The sequence below is a fragment of the Petaurus breviceps genome, unplaced genomic scaffold, assembly GCF_028583685.1.
Source record: "Petaurus breviceps papuanus isolate PSGF00001 unplaced genomic scaffold, PetGlider_PUasm1.0 76, whole genome shotgun sequence".
In the NCBI taxonomy this organism is placed as follows: Eukaryota; Metazoa; Chordata; class Mammalia; order Diprotodontia; family Petauridae; genus Petaurus; species Petaurus breviceps.
This window is the reverse complement of record NW_027186473.1, coordinates 33,593,635-33,610,368: the sequence shown is the minus strand read 5'-3', so window position 1 is coordinate 33,610,368 and position 16,734 is coordinate 33,593,635. Positions and strand designations below refer to the sequence as shown.

At 36.3% G+C, this 16,734-nt stretch overlaps 1 pseudogene; it reads left to right on the top strand.

The window, feature by feature from the left end:
- The first annotated feature begins 3,673 nt into the window (after positions 1–3,673).
- LOC138174787 (large ribosomal subunit protein uL2 pseudogene) lies at positions 3,674–4,514 on the top strand (annotated as a pseudogene).
- Positions 4,515–16,734: the final 12,220 nt, after the last annotated feature.

The following is a 16,734-nucleotide window of genomic DNA, read 5'->3' as shown; positions in this document are numbered from 1 at the left end:
GAGGTAATACTTGAGTAGAGTCTTGAATGAAGTAAGGAATTCTTTAGGGGTAGAGTTAGGGACTCAGATGGCTAAAAGTGGATAGAATGCTGGACTCTGGAGTCAGGAAGACTCATCTTCCTGAGTTCAAATCTGATCTCAGGTATTTATTAGCTGTGTGATCTTAGGTAAATCTCTTAACTCTGTTTTAGTTCCTCAGCTGTAAAATGAATTGGAAAAAAAATGGTAAAGTGCTCCAGTATCTTTGCCAAGAAAACCACAAATGGGGTCATGGAGAATCAGAGACATTTGATTGCATGAAATACCAATAATATTATGTTTTCTTAGTCATACTTTATTCAAATCTTTAAATTTTAGTTTATGTTTAAGTATAATTTCACATCATAAACAAAACACTTCTAATACTTGGTTATAACACCTATGCAACCAGGGTTGCTTGAAGGCTAAAACACCAGCGAATGTGTTCTAGAAAGCGCCACCATTTTTTAAAGGGTTTTGGGAGGGAGGGTGGGGGAGGGGGTCTGGTGACAGGCAGAATATGCTTTCCAAGCTCTCGCTTAATTAGACAGGGAGAGTCTTACATCAAGTGCTTTGGTCACTTGCTGATGAATTCTTTGGATATGAAAAATGAAACCCACAAAACAAAGAAAATTGTCAGATGGACCTCAGTCCTATGATGTCCTCATTATCTTCAGTGCCAGTGATAGAGGGACAGGAAAAGGGTAAAATATTTTAAAAGTCATGCTTTTTAGATCATCTCAGAACATTAATTTGACTATTCATACTTGTAATATGAACTCTTTGTCCAGTGACTATGGGGTAAGGAGTTGAAGAATATCATTATTGAAATTCTTGATAGAACTTTTAAAATATAAATCACAGGTAGATTAAAAGATAGCTGATGGGTCTGTCTTAGAGGGGTGAATGAAAGAGATTTGTTTTAGTTCCAAAGTCCCCTGGAAGTATTACTTTCACAGGGCTTTTGGTCATATTGTATTGCAGTGATCATAAGACATATTTGCAAAATGTCCATCTTGAAAGTAATAATAGCTAGAATCTATATTATGCTTTTAAGGTTTGCAAAACATTTTATAAATATTATCTCACTTTGTCCTCACAAGAACCCTGAGAGGTAGATGTTATTATTATCTCAATCTTACAGATAGAAAATACAAGGCAGACAAAAGTTGTGTCTTGACCAGAGTCACCCAGCTAGTGATTGCTTTTCTGAGTCAAAGCACCACCACTTTATCCATTGGACCACCTAGCTGGCACAAGATTATTACATTTTATTAGACAACATATTTTGCTAAGCAAATAGCACCTACCTCAAAGAGTGATTGTGAAGAGCAAAGGAGATAATACACATGAGGCAGTTTGCAAGCCTTAAAGCACTATAGAGATGTTAGCTATCATTATTATTCAATATGATACCAGGTTAAATCATTGACTCACTTGATATATAAAATGAGGAGTTGAACTAAAGATCTGTTACAATTCTAATATTATTCTGTCTAACAAATTGGTATTTTAGCCTCTGCTTCAGTATCCAGTGTAATAGGGAAAATCACAACTTTCTGTTATCAGTTCATTCCATGTTTTGGAAAACACTGATTGCTAGTATGTCCATCCTCATGTTGAATTGAAAACTTATTCCCCATAATTTCTTCTCATTGACTTCTGGAGGCAAGCAGAATATAGATAAACCCCACATCAGGTTAATCAGATATTATCACCAGACCCAGTCATCAAATGTTAAACTCTCATGAGGAAGTCAGGATCTTTACCTGGGTATCTCTAGTTCAAGCTGCCCATTCCTTACTTCTCACCATAATCACCTTGCTGCAATCTCCAAGAAGTATGACTGGACCCAATTCTTCTGCTCTCTCTCTCTCTCTCTCTCTCTCTCTCTCTCTCTCTCTCTCTCTCTCTCTCTCTCTTTCTCCTCTGTTCCTATGACATTAACTCTAGCATTCCTTTGCATAATATCCTATATTCATGGAAATACCGATGTTATAGTCAAAAGACACATTCACCTCTAAATAAGGAAGGTCGAAGTTCAAGTCCTCACTCTGCAACTAACAATCTAGATCACTGTGGAAAAGTCATTCAACCTGTCTGGACTGCCATTCTCTTAAACATCAAATGAAGGAGTTGGACTAAATGGTGTCAAGTATCTAAACAATGACAATAAATGGGATATGTTTGACTTTCTGACTACAGAAATATATTTTATGCCTCCCCAACTCAAACCATTAAGACTTCAGGAGGTGTGGAGTGAGAGTAGAGTATCATCTATTTAGCCTCCTCCCCCTTTTTTTCCCTTAAAGTTGGAAAAAAGCTGAATTGGAGCTGATATTTAGAGCCATGTCAAATCCATGCTATTTCCTTTCTATTTTGAGTTGTGCCATTTGACACACTGAAATAGAAAACTGTGATAGCACTAAAAAAAGGACTCATCTGAAAAAAAATTGGAAATATATCCCAAAGCTTAAAGAAAGAAAAAAAAAGAAGCCACATTAATGGAAAGATTTGCATTGAAGTCTTCTGCCACACTAAGAGCCTTGCACAGGATAAGACTCTAATAAATGGAATTTTTGAAGCAGAGAAAGTAATTCTCTAGGAGGAAATAGTTCCATTCCAATTTTAGTAAATAAAAATGCATTTAGTTGGTGAGGAGAGAACCTTTTGATGATTATGACTCATTAAATATAGCATATCAATTTTCTATTGACCCTAATTTTGAATATCTTCATTGATATTTTTCTCAAAATCTATTTATTTTAAAATATTTTTCTTGTAGTATTTTGCTTCCCCTTAACTCTATTTCCATTAAACCCTCCTTTTTAACAAACAAACAAAAATCAACAAACAAATATAAAAACATTTGAGAACAAACAGCTATCAAGCAAATCTTTTTGAAAGTGTTAATAATGTAACAAGGGAAGCCAAGTTAAGATGACTAGGTAGAGGCCACAGTCCAAACGAACTCTACCAACATTCACCCCCAAACAACTTTAAAATAATATGGCAGATCGAATTCTGGAGCAACATAGTCAACAAAATGTTGAGGTAAGACATTTTTCTAGCCCAAGATGACTTAGGAGGTCAGCAGGAGAGGTCTATGACACCAGGCTTGGGGCCAGCCCAGAGTACATGCAGTAATGACACTAGTGGTGGGCCTTGGAGGTGGCTATCAAAGCAGCAATAGCTTTGGGAACTCTTAACACAGAGACAGTAGGGAGTTAGACAACTGAATAAAAAGAGATTACTGAGGACCCTGAGCTGGCATTAGGCACAGGATCTAACAGGAGCTGTTAGACAACTCTATTGCATTCATACAGTTCTGTGTCACATTCCAGTGCAGAGAGAATTTCTTGTGGTCATTCAACAAAGGAGCAAGGGTTCTGGTCTCAAACACAGGGCAGAGAAGAGCACTAGTGGTTACAGCTACAGGGGAGCAGGTATCCTTTCTGGATAAAAATGTGCACACCAGTGTAGCAGTTTTCACACTACTCTGCAGATGGAAACACCAAAAACTTGCCAACCATTAGAACTAGTTCTGAAAACAGAAGCATAAAAAGCCTGAAGCTTGGGATGGTGCTTACTTACCTCCAGGTAAACAGAGCCCAAATTTAACATAAAATCAAAGTCAAGAAACAGACTTAAAGCTAGCAAGTCTGGAGTCAGACCAGGCAAGATGGGGCAAGTGATCCATGGTCAGAGGAAGGGTGCCGGCGCCCACGTGAAGCACAGGAAAGGGTCCACCAAGCTTCAGGCTGTTGACTTCGCCAAGAGGCATGGCTACATTAAGGGTATCATAAAAGACATAATCCATTATCCAGGCTGAGGGGCTCCTCTTGCAAAAATAGCTATTTGGGATCCTTACTGATTCAAAAAGAGGACAGAGTTGTTCATTGCTGCTGAAGGCATCCACACTGGCCAGTTTGTGTACTGTGGTAAGAAAGCTCAGATCAACATTGGCAATGTCCTCCCAGTTGGCACTATGCCTGAAGGGAACATAGTATGTTGTCTTGAAGAAAAGCCTGGGGACCGGATTAAGTTTGCCCACGCATCTGGAAAATATGCCACAGTGATTTCCCACAATCCTGAAACCAAGAAAACACAAGTGAAGCTACCTTTAGGCTATAAGAAAGTGATCTCCTCTGCTAACAGAGCTGTGGTTGGTGTTGTTTCTGGAGGAGCTCCTATTGATAAACCCATCCTTAAGGCAGGTCATGCCTATCATAAATACAAGGCCAAGAGAAACTGCTGGCCTCGTGTCTGGGGTGTGGCCATGAATCCTGTGGAACATCCCTTTGGAGGAGGTAATCACCAGCATATTGGAAAACCATCCCCCATTCGAAAAGACGCCCCAGCTGGACGAAAGGTTGGTCTCATCGCTGCCCGGGGTACTGATCAGCTAGGGGGTACCAAGACTGTACAGGAGAAGGAAAACTAAAGTACAGAAACCTGACAATAAAAATGATTTTGAAAAAAAAAAGAAATAGACTAAAAAATGAGAAAATTATAATAACAACAAAAACCTGACATTATAAAGCTATCATAGTTGCAGGGAACATCAAGACACAAACTTACAAGAAGGAAAAAAATATTAGGACATATACAAGAGAAGCCTCAAAAATAAAAAAAAATGCAAATTGGACCCAAGCCCAAAAAGAATTCCTGGAAGAGTTTAGGAAAGGAGTCAAGATGGCAGAATAGAAGCAGGACCTCCCTGCAGCTCTGGCTTCCACCTTCCTCATGTGAAAAGGGGACTCTAAACAAACTTTGGAGCTGCAGAAACCAAAAAATGACACAGAGAAGCTAACCTCCCTCTGAGGACAGCCTGGCAGGCTGGCAGGAAGTGGCCAGTGCATTGCTCTGGGAGCTGAGCCCAGCCCCACACTGAGGCTTTAGCCCCAAGGTGGGTCTGACCAGCCACCTGCAGGAGGGACTCCAGATCAGCAGCAGCTGTGGTCGTTTCCAGATTTATCAATACATAGATGTGAAGGACAAAGTGAGAGGTCAGTGCAGTCTGACTTTGGGACCCAGTAAGTGGGAGTGAATGGCTTTTGCCCCTGGGCAAGAAGCCACTGAGACGCTGGCACGCCAAGTGGCAGCTTCAGCTCCTGGCTGGCATAGTGTAGGGGAACCAAGCAACCAGTCTGAGGGGTATTTGCTTTTGCTTTAACCTGCTTGCATCTGGATTGCAGTGTAGGGTGGAGATTCTGGGGTGTGTGTCCAGCTTGCCAGAGTGTGTGGAGGCCTTAGAGAGGGCACCCATCTAATACCTCTGGAAGCTGAGAAAACCCGAGCATTTGGAATTAAAGCTCCCCTGTCTCTTGGCAGAGTCCTGCTAAGGCAAAAAGCCCAGGGGTCAAGTGACTGAAGGGCGACATGACCAGGCAAAGGAAACAAAGCAGACAGAAGATTCCAACATTAGACTTCTATTTTGGGGACAAAAAGGAGCAAAACATGGAACAGGAGGAAGACAGTGAAGTCAGAATTCCTGCACCAAAAGCTGAAAAGGAAAATACGAGCTGGTTACAGGCCATAGAGGACCTAAAGAAGCAGATAAGAGAAGTGGAGGAAAAATTGGGAAGAGAAATGAGAACAATTCAGGAAAATTATGAAATGAGAGTCAACAGCCTGACTGAGTAAATTTAAACCTTAAAAAAACAGACTAACTCAAATGGCAAAAGAGGCTCAAAAAGGCAATGAGGAGAAGAATGCCTTAAAAAGCCCAATTTGCCAGATGTAAAAAGAATCTGAAAAGCTCACTGAGGAGAATCATGGCTTCAGAATTAGACTGGAGCAAATGGAAGCTAATATGAGAAACCAAAATGCTGTTAAACAGATCCAAACAAATGAAAGAATAGAAGGCAATGTGAAATATCTCATGGGAAAAACCACTGACCTCGAAAAGAGATCCAGGAGAGATAATCTAAAAATTATTGGGCTACCTGAAAGCCATGGTCAAAGTAAGAACATAGAAATCATCCTCCAGGAAGTTCTCAAAGAAAACTTCCCTGATGTTTTAGAACCAGAGGGTGAAATAGAGGTTGAAAGAATCCACCAATCACCTCCTGAAAAAGATCCCAAAAACAAAACTCCCAAGAATATTATAGTCAGGTTCCAGAATTCCCAGTTTAAGGAGAGAATATTACAAGCAGCCAGGAAGAAACAGTTTTAATATTGTGGAAACACAATCAGGATTACCCAGGATCTGGCAGCTTCTACACTGAGGGATCAAAGGGCTTGGAATATGATATTCCGGAGGTCAAAGGAACTGGGATTAAAACCAAGAGTCACCTACCCAGCAAAACTGAGTATCATGTTTCAAGGAAAATATGGTCATTCAGTGGAATAGAGGACTTTCAAGCATTCTTGCTGAAAAAACTAGAGTTGAATGGAAAATTTCAGATACAAGAAGCAAGAGAAACATGAGAAGGTAAACAGGGAAAAGAAATCATAAGGAACTTGTCAAAGTTGAACTATTAACATTCCTACATGTAAAAACAATAATTGTAACTTAGGAAACTTTTTTTCAGTAGTTGAAGGGAATAGAAATATATATATATATATATATATGTGTGTGTGTGTGTTTATATATGAGGGTATATGAGCATATGAATATATATGTGAATGTGTGTGTATATGTTTACAGGTATACAGAGATAGAGGACACAGGACCAATTTAACAGGAAGGGATGATACTTAAAAGGTGAAATTAAGAGATGAGAGAGGAATATAATGAGAGGAGATGGGGAGAGACAGAATGGGGTAAAATATCTCATACAGAAGAGGCAAGAGAAAATGGTTACAATGGAGGGGAAGAATAGGAAGGCAAAAAGGAATGGTTCAACCTTATTCCCATTGAATCTGGCTTGAGGAGGGAATGAAATACACACTAAATAGGGTATCTCCCTCTACAGGAGAGTAGGGGGGGAAGGGGATGAGAGGGGGGATGATAGAAGGGAGGGCAGGCTAGAGGGGAGGGAAGTTGGAAGCATCCACTTTTGAAAAGGGACGGGATCAAAGAAGAGAATATAACAAGTGGGAGGGAAATATAGTCAGTCTTTTACAATATATCTGCTATGTTATTGTTTTGCATTAGCCACACATGTACAACCTATACTGAACTGCTTATCTTCTCAGTAAGGGTGGGTGACAAGGGAGGAAGGGAATAAATCTGCAATTCAAAGTTTTAAAATCAAATGTTTATATATACATATATATGTGTGTGTGTGTGTGTGTGTGTGTGTGTGTATATATATATATATATATATATAATTAATACTATTTGATGTGTAATTGGGAAATAAGATATACAGGCACTGGGGAATAGAGATCCACCATGCCTCACTGGAAAAGTTGAAAGGGGTATGAGAGAAAATATGGGACAGAGCGGATTGGAGGAGGGGATATCCTGTGGGACTGCTATTTTGGGGTGGTGGGTAGGGGAAAAATGGGGAGAAAATTTGCAACTCAAAATCTGGTGGAAATGAATGATGTAAATCAGAAGTTAATAAAGCATTTGAAAAATGAAAAAAAGAGTTAAGGAAAGAGATGAGTGGTAGTGGGAAAATTGGGAAAAGAAACAAGAATGATGTGAGAAAATTATGAAAAGAGAATTAAAAACTTAGAAAAAAAGAAGCAAAAAAATACTGAAGAAAATAACACTTTTAAATAAAGAATAGGCTAAATGTTAAAAGAAGTTCAAAAATCTGCTGAAGAGAAAAATTCTTTAAAAAGCAGAATTGGCCAAATGCAAAAAAGAGATACAAGATCACTGAACAAAATAAGTCCTTAGAAATTACAACTGGGTAAGTGAAAGCTAGTGACTTTCACTTAAAACAATGAAACAAAGTCAAATGAATCAAAAGAAAGAAAAAAACGTGAAATATTTCATCAGAAAAATGATTGACCTGCAAACCAGATTGAGGAGACATAATTTAGGAATTATTGGACTCCCAAAACTATAATCAAAAAAAAAAAAACATAGGCAAGATATTCCAAGAAGTTATAAAGGAAAATTGCCCCCAATATGTTAGAAGTAGAGAGTGAAATAGAAATTGAAAGAATTCACTAACTAGCTCCTCAAATAGATCCCAAAATGAAAACTCCCTGGAATATTATAGCCAAATTAGAGCTTCCAGGTCAAAAAGAAAATATTTCATGAAGCCAGACAGAAACAATTCAAATAATGTGGAGCTAGAGTCAGGACACAAGATTGAGTCACTTTTACATTAAAGGAGTGTAGGGCTTGAAATATGACATTCCAGAAGGCAAAAGAACTAGTATTACAACCAAGAAAAAAATCTACCAAACAAAATTGAGTATAAAACTAAGGGGGGAAAGTGGTTATTTAATGAAATAGTGACTGTTTAAACATTCCTGATCAAAAGAACAAAGCTGAAAAGAAAATCTGACATTCACACACAAGACTCAAGAGAAGTAAAATACGGTAAACATGAAAGTGAAATCATAAGAGACCTAATGGGGAAGAGCTTATTATTATATCCCCATATTATATGTTCCTGCATGGGAAAATGATGCATGTAACTCTTGAGAACTTTAACATTATTAGGACTGTTAAAAGGAGTTTACGTAGTGATAGGGTATGCGTGAAGGTTGGTTATGTTGGAATGATTTCTAAAATAAATGAAAGGCTGAGGGGAAAAAAAAGGATGCACTGAGATAAGGGGGAAGGGAGGTGGTTGAATGGGAAAAATTATCTCATAAAGAGATATGTGAGGATAAACTTTCATAATGGAGGGAAAATTGGGGAGCAACACTTGAACCTCACTGTCACTGGATTTAGTTGAAAGAGGGAAGAATATATATCCACACTCAGTTGATATAGAAATTTATGCCCATCAAGGAAGGAAAAATGAGAATGGCATAAAAGAAAGAGGAGGGGTGAAAAATGGGTGAGTGGATCAAGGGAGGCAGTAGTCAGAAGCAGAAGCAAATATATATGGACAGGGTAAAAAGAGAAAGTGAAGAAAAACCAAGAAAATGGAATGGAGGTAAATATACTGTTACTAGTCATAAGTGTGAAGGTGAATGGGATGAATTCACCCATAAAACATAAGTAGATAGAAGAATGGATTAGAAACCAGAATCTCACAGTATGTTGTTTACAAGAAACACACTTAGACATAAAGACACAGAGTTAAAACAAGGAACTTGAAGGAGAATCTACTGTGCTTCAGTTGAGTTTTTAAAAAGGCAGAGATTCCAAGAATAATCTCAGAGAAAGAAATAGCAGAAATATACTTAATTAAAAGAGATAATCAGTAAAGTATATTTTGCTGAAAAGTACATAGACCAAGAAGTAGTCAAAATCATTTCATAGAAAGCTAATGTTATAAAGGCCTTATTTCCCAAAAAATATAGGGAACTAAGTCAAAATAAGCACCATTTCCCCACTTGATAAATACTCAAAGGATCTGAAACAAAAATTTCTGTTTTCAGAAAAAAAAGCTATCGTCTCATTGGTGAAAACAGCTTTAAATCACTATTGATTAGAGAAAGGCAAATTAAAATAATTTTGTGGTAGTATCTCAAACCTATCAGTTTGGCTAACATGATAGAAAAGGAGAATGGCAAATATTGGAGGGAATGTGGAAAAATAGGAACATATTCACTGTTGGAGGTGTGAACTGTTCCAACTATTTTGGAGAACAATTTGGAACTGTATTCAAAGGACTACCAATGTGCATAATCTTTTACCCCCTACTAGATCTGCATCTCAAAGTGATCAAAGAAAAAGGAAAAGGACTAATATGTACAAAAATATAGCAGCTGTTTTTGTGGTGGCAAAGAATTAAAAATAGGGGAATGCCCATCAATGGGAGATTACAGAACAAGTTGTAGTACAGGATTGTGATGGAATACCATTGTGCTATAAAAAAAATGACAAAGGGAATGGTTTCAGCATAATCTGAAAGGAGCTATATGAATTGATGCAGAGTGAAAGGAATGAAAGCAGATCATTGTAAAAAGCGATAGGATTTTTGTAATGATGAACAACTGTGAGGAATTAACCACTCTTAACAATACAATGATCCAAGACAATTCTGAAGGATACATGATGAAAAATGCTGTCTACCTCCAGAAAGAAAACTAATTGAATGCTAATTGAAATATAATTTTTTCATTTTCTTTATTTTTGTTGCTTCCTTGTCACATGGCTAATACGGAAATGTTTTAACTAATATAATTGTATAATTGATATCATAGTGCTTACCTTCTCAAAGGGTGGGGGAGGGACTGGAAGGAGGGAGAGATTTTGGAACTCAAAATTTTTTAAAAAGTTAAAAATAAAAATAAACAATAACTTTAAATAAAAGATACTAAAAAAGAAAATATAAATAACATTAATTCTTTCTACTGAACTGAGGAAGATTTTTCTCTTTCATTTCTTTAGGACTAAAGTTATTGCTTCAGGACTATTTGCTTATCATTTACATCATTGTTGTTTTAAAGTGCATATTGTTCTCTTGGTACTTCCCCCTGTCACTTCATATAAATGATAAGATTTTCTCCAAATTCCTCAGTCCCTAGTTGATGGGCTGCTATTTTATGAGTGTTTGCATGTGCATACGGGCATATCTATATTTATATGGTAATATATATTTATAGGTCTATGATGATGAGCCATCTTTTTTCTAAGGCATTGTGCCTTACAGTATATGGCATGTAAATAGATAAGTATGGTCAAGGAAAGAACGCTGTGGGGCAAAGAGGATTCATAGGACCATAGATTTGGAGCTGGAAAAATCTTTATAGTTTATTGAATCCAATCTTATAATTTTAAAGATCAAATAACTGAGGACTAGGAAGGTTAAGAAATTTGCTAAAGGTCTCACAAATATTCAGTAGCAGTCAGGACTGAAGCTCAGGTCCTCTGATTACAAATCTAGTGTTCTTTCTACTACCATAAAAAGATACAAATAAAAATATATACATGTATATAGATATTATTTTTCGTCCTTTGTTTTCAGAGGACCAGTAACATTGTGGGGTGCTATCTTGACTTGCATGTGAATTGAATTTAGTTGCACAAAATCAGCAGCCTCACTTTCTCTTCCAGAGCCAATGAAGTCCAGTGTTAAGATAATAGTCAAAATGACTGGTGATGATGGCCTGGGATGCAGTGGATGACCTTGGCATCTTCAATGTCTGACCACACACTAAGCACCCCAGAATACCTGTTTCAGTCAACTGCATGGCCATTGGAACAAATTGTTCTCATCTACCCATTACACTGGGGAAATATTTCACATGCTTGAAATGGACATCCCCTAACTCACCAAAGTTTTTGAGACCTGTCAATTACCCTTAACCTGCTTTATTTAGCCTGCCTGCTGAGACTGTTTTATCAGGGTGTGGCTGCTGTTACTGCTACAGCTACTTGTAGGCACACATAAGAGTTTGGTGAAAGGTGGACACTAAAGGTGGATGAACAGCCCTGAAAAGGGTTCAGCAACCCCTCACACCAGTGTTAGCTCTCCATGAACTCTGTGTGTAACTATATATACACATATATTTCTTACATGTATACATGTATGTATATATGGTATACACACGTATATAATGTATACACATGTAAACTTGTGCATATGTGTGTATAAATATTTATTGTCCTTTATGTGCCAGGCACTGTACTAGATACTGAGGGCACTATGTATGTGTGTGTGCATACACACATATACACATATGCTACCACACAGTGTAGCTATGATTATTTTCTTATATATAGGATATTTCTGTATTTAATCTCCTTAGGATGTATATCCAATAGAGGGATCACTGGGTGAAAGAGTGTGGCCAGTTTCATGACTTTGCTTAGACAATACCACAAATTAATAAGTCATGTTTTTAAAGTCAAGCATTTTTCTTATTTAAAATGTGATAGTTCAATATCACTTTAAAGTTTGATTGCTTGCGGGAAGATTAAGTCATTTGATTACTGATTTATTCACTGAATAAGGTGCTTGAAGAAGAGCCCAGCATAGCGTTTTGTGAAAATAGGTACCATGTTATGTGCATATTGAGATGATGGTGACGATGATGATAGATGGATGATAACTAATCTACTGTCCTTTTCTACTTGGAAAATATTGAGTGTCCTAAATCACTTAAAATGCTTCATGCATTCTTACAGGTGAGATAATGCCCCATAATTCAGAACTGTTTAAAAGTCCTATTTAAATATCATGAAGACTCAAGTTTATAAATCATGTTAAAATGTGAGATAAATCTGACTGACTAACAAAGGTTCTCTGTAACTGGTCTTCTGGCCTCTATACTCTCCCATTTCTAATCCATTAATCACCAAGTTGCCCTAAATAATCTTCCTAATGTACAAGGTCTAATAATGTCTCATTCTTGCTAAGAAACATGACTCCACACTGTCTATAGGATGTCACAAACTTTTTATATTTTAGGTACTTCAATATTTGGTTCCAGCTTTAATTCCTACCCTCCTATTTCATACTGCTCCATTTCATTCATTCATTGGTCCAGCCAAACTGGATAAGTAGCTGTTCTATGTTCTTCATGTTGTTCTCTACTGCTTTCAAGTAATTATAAAAGTCATTCCCTAAAGACTAGAACACAAACTCTGCACATTTGCACCTGTTGAAATTAATGTTTCTGTTAAAGAATTGATATGTCTTCTCCTATATGAAATTCTTATTCCTACTCTGATTTTCCTATAGCAATTTGTATCTTTTTGGTGGAGTGGAAAAAGCAATGCATTTGGAAAGGACCTGTTTTAATCCTGGTTCTGCTATTAAGTACTTATGTAATGTAGAGCAATTTTTTTAACCTCTCTAGTCCTCAGCTCCAAAATCTTTAAAAGTATTAGTAATTTCTCAGGTTCCTTCTGGCTCTTGTCTGTGCTCCTATGATATCTCTTTTGCTCCATCATATCTTTTCTTTTATCACACTTACTGTTGCATGTGATGTATCCTTCCTAGTAGAGGTTAAGCTTATTGAGAGCAGGAACAGCTATTTTTAATCTTTCTCTATTTAGAGCTTAGCACAATGTCTTAAAACAGTAGATAGCTAATAAATGCTTGTTAGAATTAATTGATTTTAGTGTTCTCACAGAATTATCCTGGTGATTTTTCAAGAATAATATCTTGTGATATCAAGAAAACATCAAAGGGAAAATAACATTAACTACATCCATTAATTCTATTTCATATAATTCCCATCTTCCTTCAAGAAACAGCTGAAGTATCTTCTACATCCACCTTGTTCTTATCTCCCAAATTATTCCCCTTCTTTTTCTGCCCATAGACAAGTACTAGACTAGTGGAGATGTATGAGAAAATAGGTTTGGTTCTGGAACTATCCATTGATCCAGTGGTATGAGAGGAGAATTGTTCTATTATCCTTATTATACCACTGTATAGATATAAACTATTATAATTATTTAATTACTCTAATTTTCACAGATTATTAGCTGTCCTTTGAATTTTTTAGCCTAAAATATTTTAAAGTTTCAAATTTAATCTTATGATATATATTAAACTATGATTGCTAATGCCCATGACTAATAGTAATAATAAGTGATATTTATAATACAGTGCTTTATGATTTGCAAAATACATTTATTTTATCAAAAGTAATCTTTTTACTTAATGCTCACTTTTTGTAAATGTATATTTTATTTATGTTTGTCTAAAAATTGGAACCTACTGAGAGGTCCAAGACTAAGAGAGAGAAGGAAGGAAAAAAAATATTGTGTCTACTATTCACTCTAGTAGCTTTTCCAAGAAATTCTCAAATGAGGTCACAAAGAATCAAATCAGACAAAATTAAACAAAACAACTGAACTAAAAATAGTACCAAATACTATACTAAGCACTTTACAAATATTATCTCATTTGGTCCTGATGACAACCCAGGGAGATAGGTGCTATTAATTATTCCCATTTTACAATTGAGGAAACTAAGACAGACAGAAGTTGTATCTTGTCCAGGCTTATACTGCTAGTAAATGTCTGAGGATAGGCTTAGGTTTTTCTGATTCTAGACCCATTGCTCAATCTACTACATCACCCAGCTCCCTTGAGTAACCTCTGTTCTTGATTCACACATATATTTGGATTAGGATGAGTACTGGAGGATCTTGGTCTCTAATTAGAGGTAATAGTCTCATTTTTTTCCTGCTGTTTAGGATCTTTATGCCATCCACTGCAGAGCTCCTAGAGAAAATTATTTAAAGCATGATTTTGTCTCATGTCTAGTGTTCTCAAAAAGGGTATAGAAATGTAATTAATGAAAAATATGAATCAGATATGGGACAGTTATGTATTATATATGAGGATTTTTTAACACAAAGCAATCAAAGGAGTGTTTTTAATAGAAAGATGAGATGGGAATCAATAATACATAACTATTATTATAATGAAGCAAGTACTTTATTCCTTGTGCGTTTCCTAGAGAATGAAACTTAAGCTTTAAGAAAACACAAAGTAATTTGTGTGGCATGGAAATTTTGATCTGCTCTACATTTTTGCCTTGGGTCCCTCCTTATGCTGCCTGGTAACCCACCTCCTCCACACCTATTTCAGGGGTTCAATATTTTAGTTTTATGCTTAGTTCATATACCCAATTGGTTTGAACCTTAATTCAGCTTAGAACTTCTGAAGTCAAGTGATCCACCAACCTCAACTTCCCCAGAAACGGGGACTACAGGAGTGTACACCTCACCAAGTAATACAGATTTTTTCCTTTATATGATTTAATTCCCAATAAGTGTAGGGAATAGAGCCTTTTCTAGGTATGAATTCTTGAGAAACCACCAAGTCACTTTTTAGTCAAATGATTAGGACATAGACATCAGTCTATTTAGAGCAGAAAACTCAGATTTTTTTCAATCATTTAGACAAACTAGTACAAAATTGTCCATTAGAAAATTTATTTTTAGCTTCAATATAATTTTTGACCTCTTTATTATCCTATCAAGTGTTGTAAAAGCTTCAATTTCTTCTTACCTAATTCCTTATTCACTTATTCAAAAACTATAATGAACCATTGTTATGATAATTTCCATGTTTGCTATAGCAATGTCCAATGGAAAGGGCACCAAAATTGGAGTAAGAGGATGTGGGCTTGAATCTTAGCTCTGTTTCCTACTTCCTGTGCAATTTTGGATACCCCATTTAACCTCTCTGGTTTTCAGTTCAGCTCTTTATAAAATGAATGGATTGAACTAAACTAGACAATCTCTAAGTTTACTTCTATGTCAAAGTCTCTAATCTTTTGGGGAAAAAAAATAAATTATTCTCCATATCTGAGATTGTATCCTTAAGATGAATAATAACTTCTTTCCTGGAATCCATTTTACTATAGTTGTTTTAAAACAGTAAATTGTAACATGTATATACATTTTATTCATGTATTTTTAGTACTAAATGTCTGGTGCATTTATTATCAATCACCCACTGAGATACAAATGTAAAAAGCTGAGTATTAGGAATGAAAAATACCATGTACATTATATCAACATAAGGGAGAAAGAATATTTTTAATGGATAACTTGCTGGTATTTTTGACAGGGTCAAACAAGATATTTCATTCATCAGAACAAAACATATGACAACTCAGAACTTTTGTTTCTTGAGGTCATTTGCACACAGTGTCTAATGAAGAATCGATGTTAAAGATATAATCAAAGATATACAGGGCTAGAAAAGGAAGTGGACTGGTTATGCAAGGAAAGTAAGGGCTAGGCTAGCAGATGACCAGGTTAACTGCTAGGCTAGTGCAAAGAAGTGAACAAGGACACAAGAAAAGAAAACAAGAAAGGATTTGACATGAAGCACTGGAGGGATCCTCGTGTCAGAGATTTAAAGATGGAAGATACTTTCAGCTTCATCTAATTCAAATGCCTTATTTTGTTATTCAGCAAAATGAGACATAGAAAAGTTAAATGACTTCTGTAAGATAGTGAATATGAACCCAGGGCCTCAATTCCAAAATCAGTACTCTTCACTTCAGCATGCTGCCTCTCATGGATACAGTGAAATTTATCATTATAAGGATTAGGAAAGACAACAGAGAATCCCCAAAAATAGAGCTCTTAATTTCTTATAAAAATAAACAAATAAAAATTCTGCTGGAAAACTGGCAGTATTCAGAATGGCAACTAGGGTGGAACAATTGATACTTTGTGCCAGAGTGCTGAAATTTATAGGGCATGTATAACACCTAACTTCCTCGAATAAGTAGAAGCAACTGTACTCAGAATTTAATTAAGAACAATAATTAGCTAAAATAGGAAACTACCAGATGGTCTTACTTCCTATCCCCAGCTGCCTTCCTTAATGTTAGTTCTTTTTCTGTCACCAAGAAGTGGCCTTTTGTATCTTTGAATCTCAATCCTATCCCCCAAATATGTGTCTTTAAAAAGTTTATTTCAATCAATCAGGAATTTAGTAAGAGCTCACTATGTGTAATGCACTGTGCTAAGCACTGGGGATACAAAAAAGAGGCAAAAGACAGTACTTGTCCCTAGGGAACTTACAGTTTAGTAGGGGAGACAACATACATGCAAATCTATTTATCTGTATCTAGCTATATATCAAAGTATGTGCAGAATAAATGGGAAATAATTAGCAGGGAAGGTACTAGAATTCAGAAGGATTGGAAAAAGTTTCCTGTAAAGGGTAGAAATTTAGCTGAAATTTAAAGGGATCCAGGAAG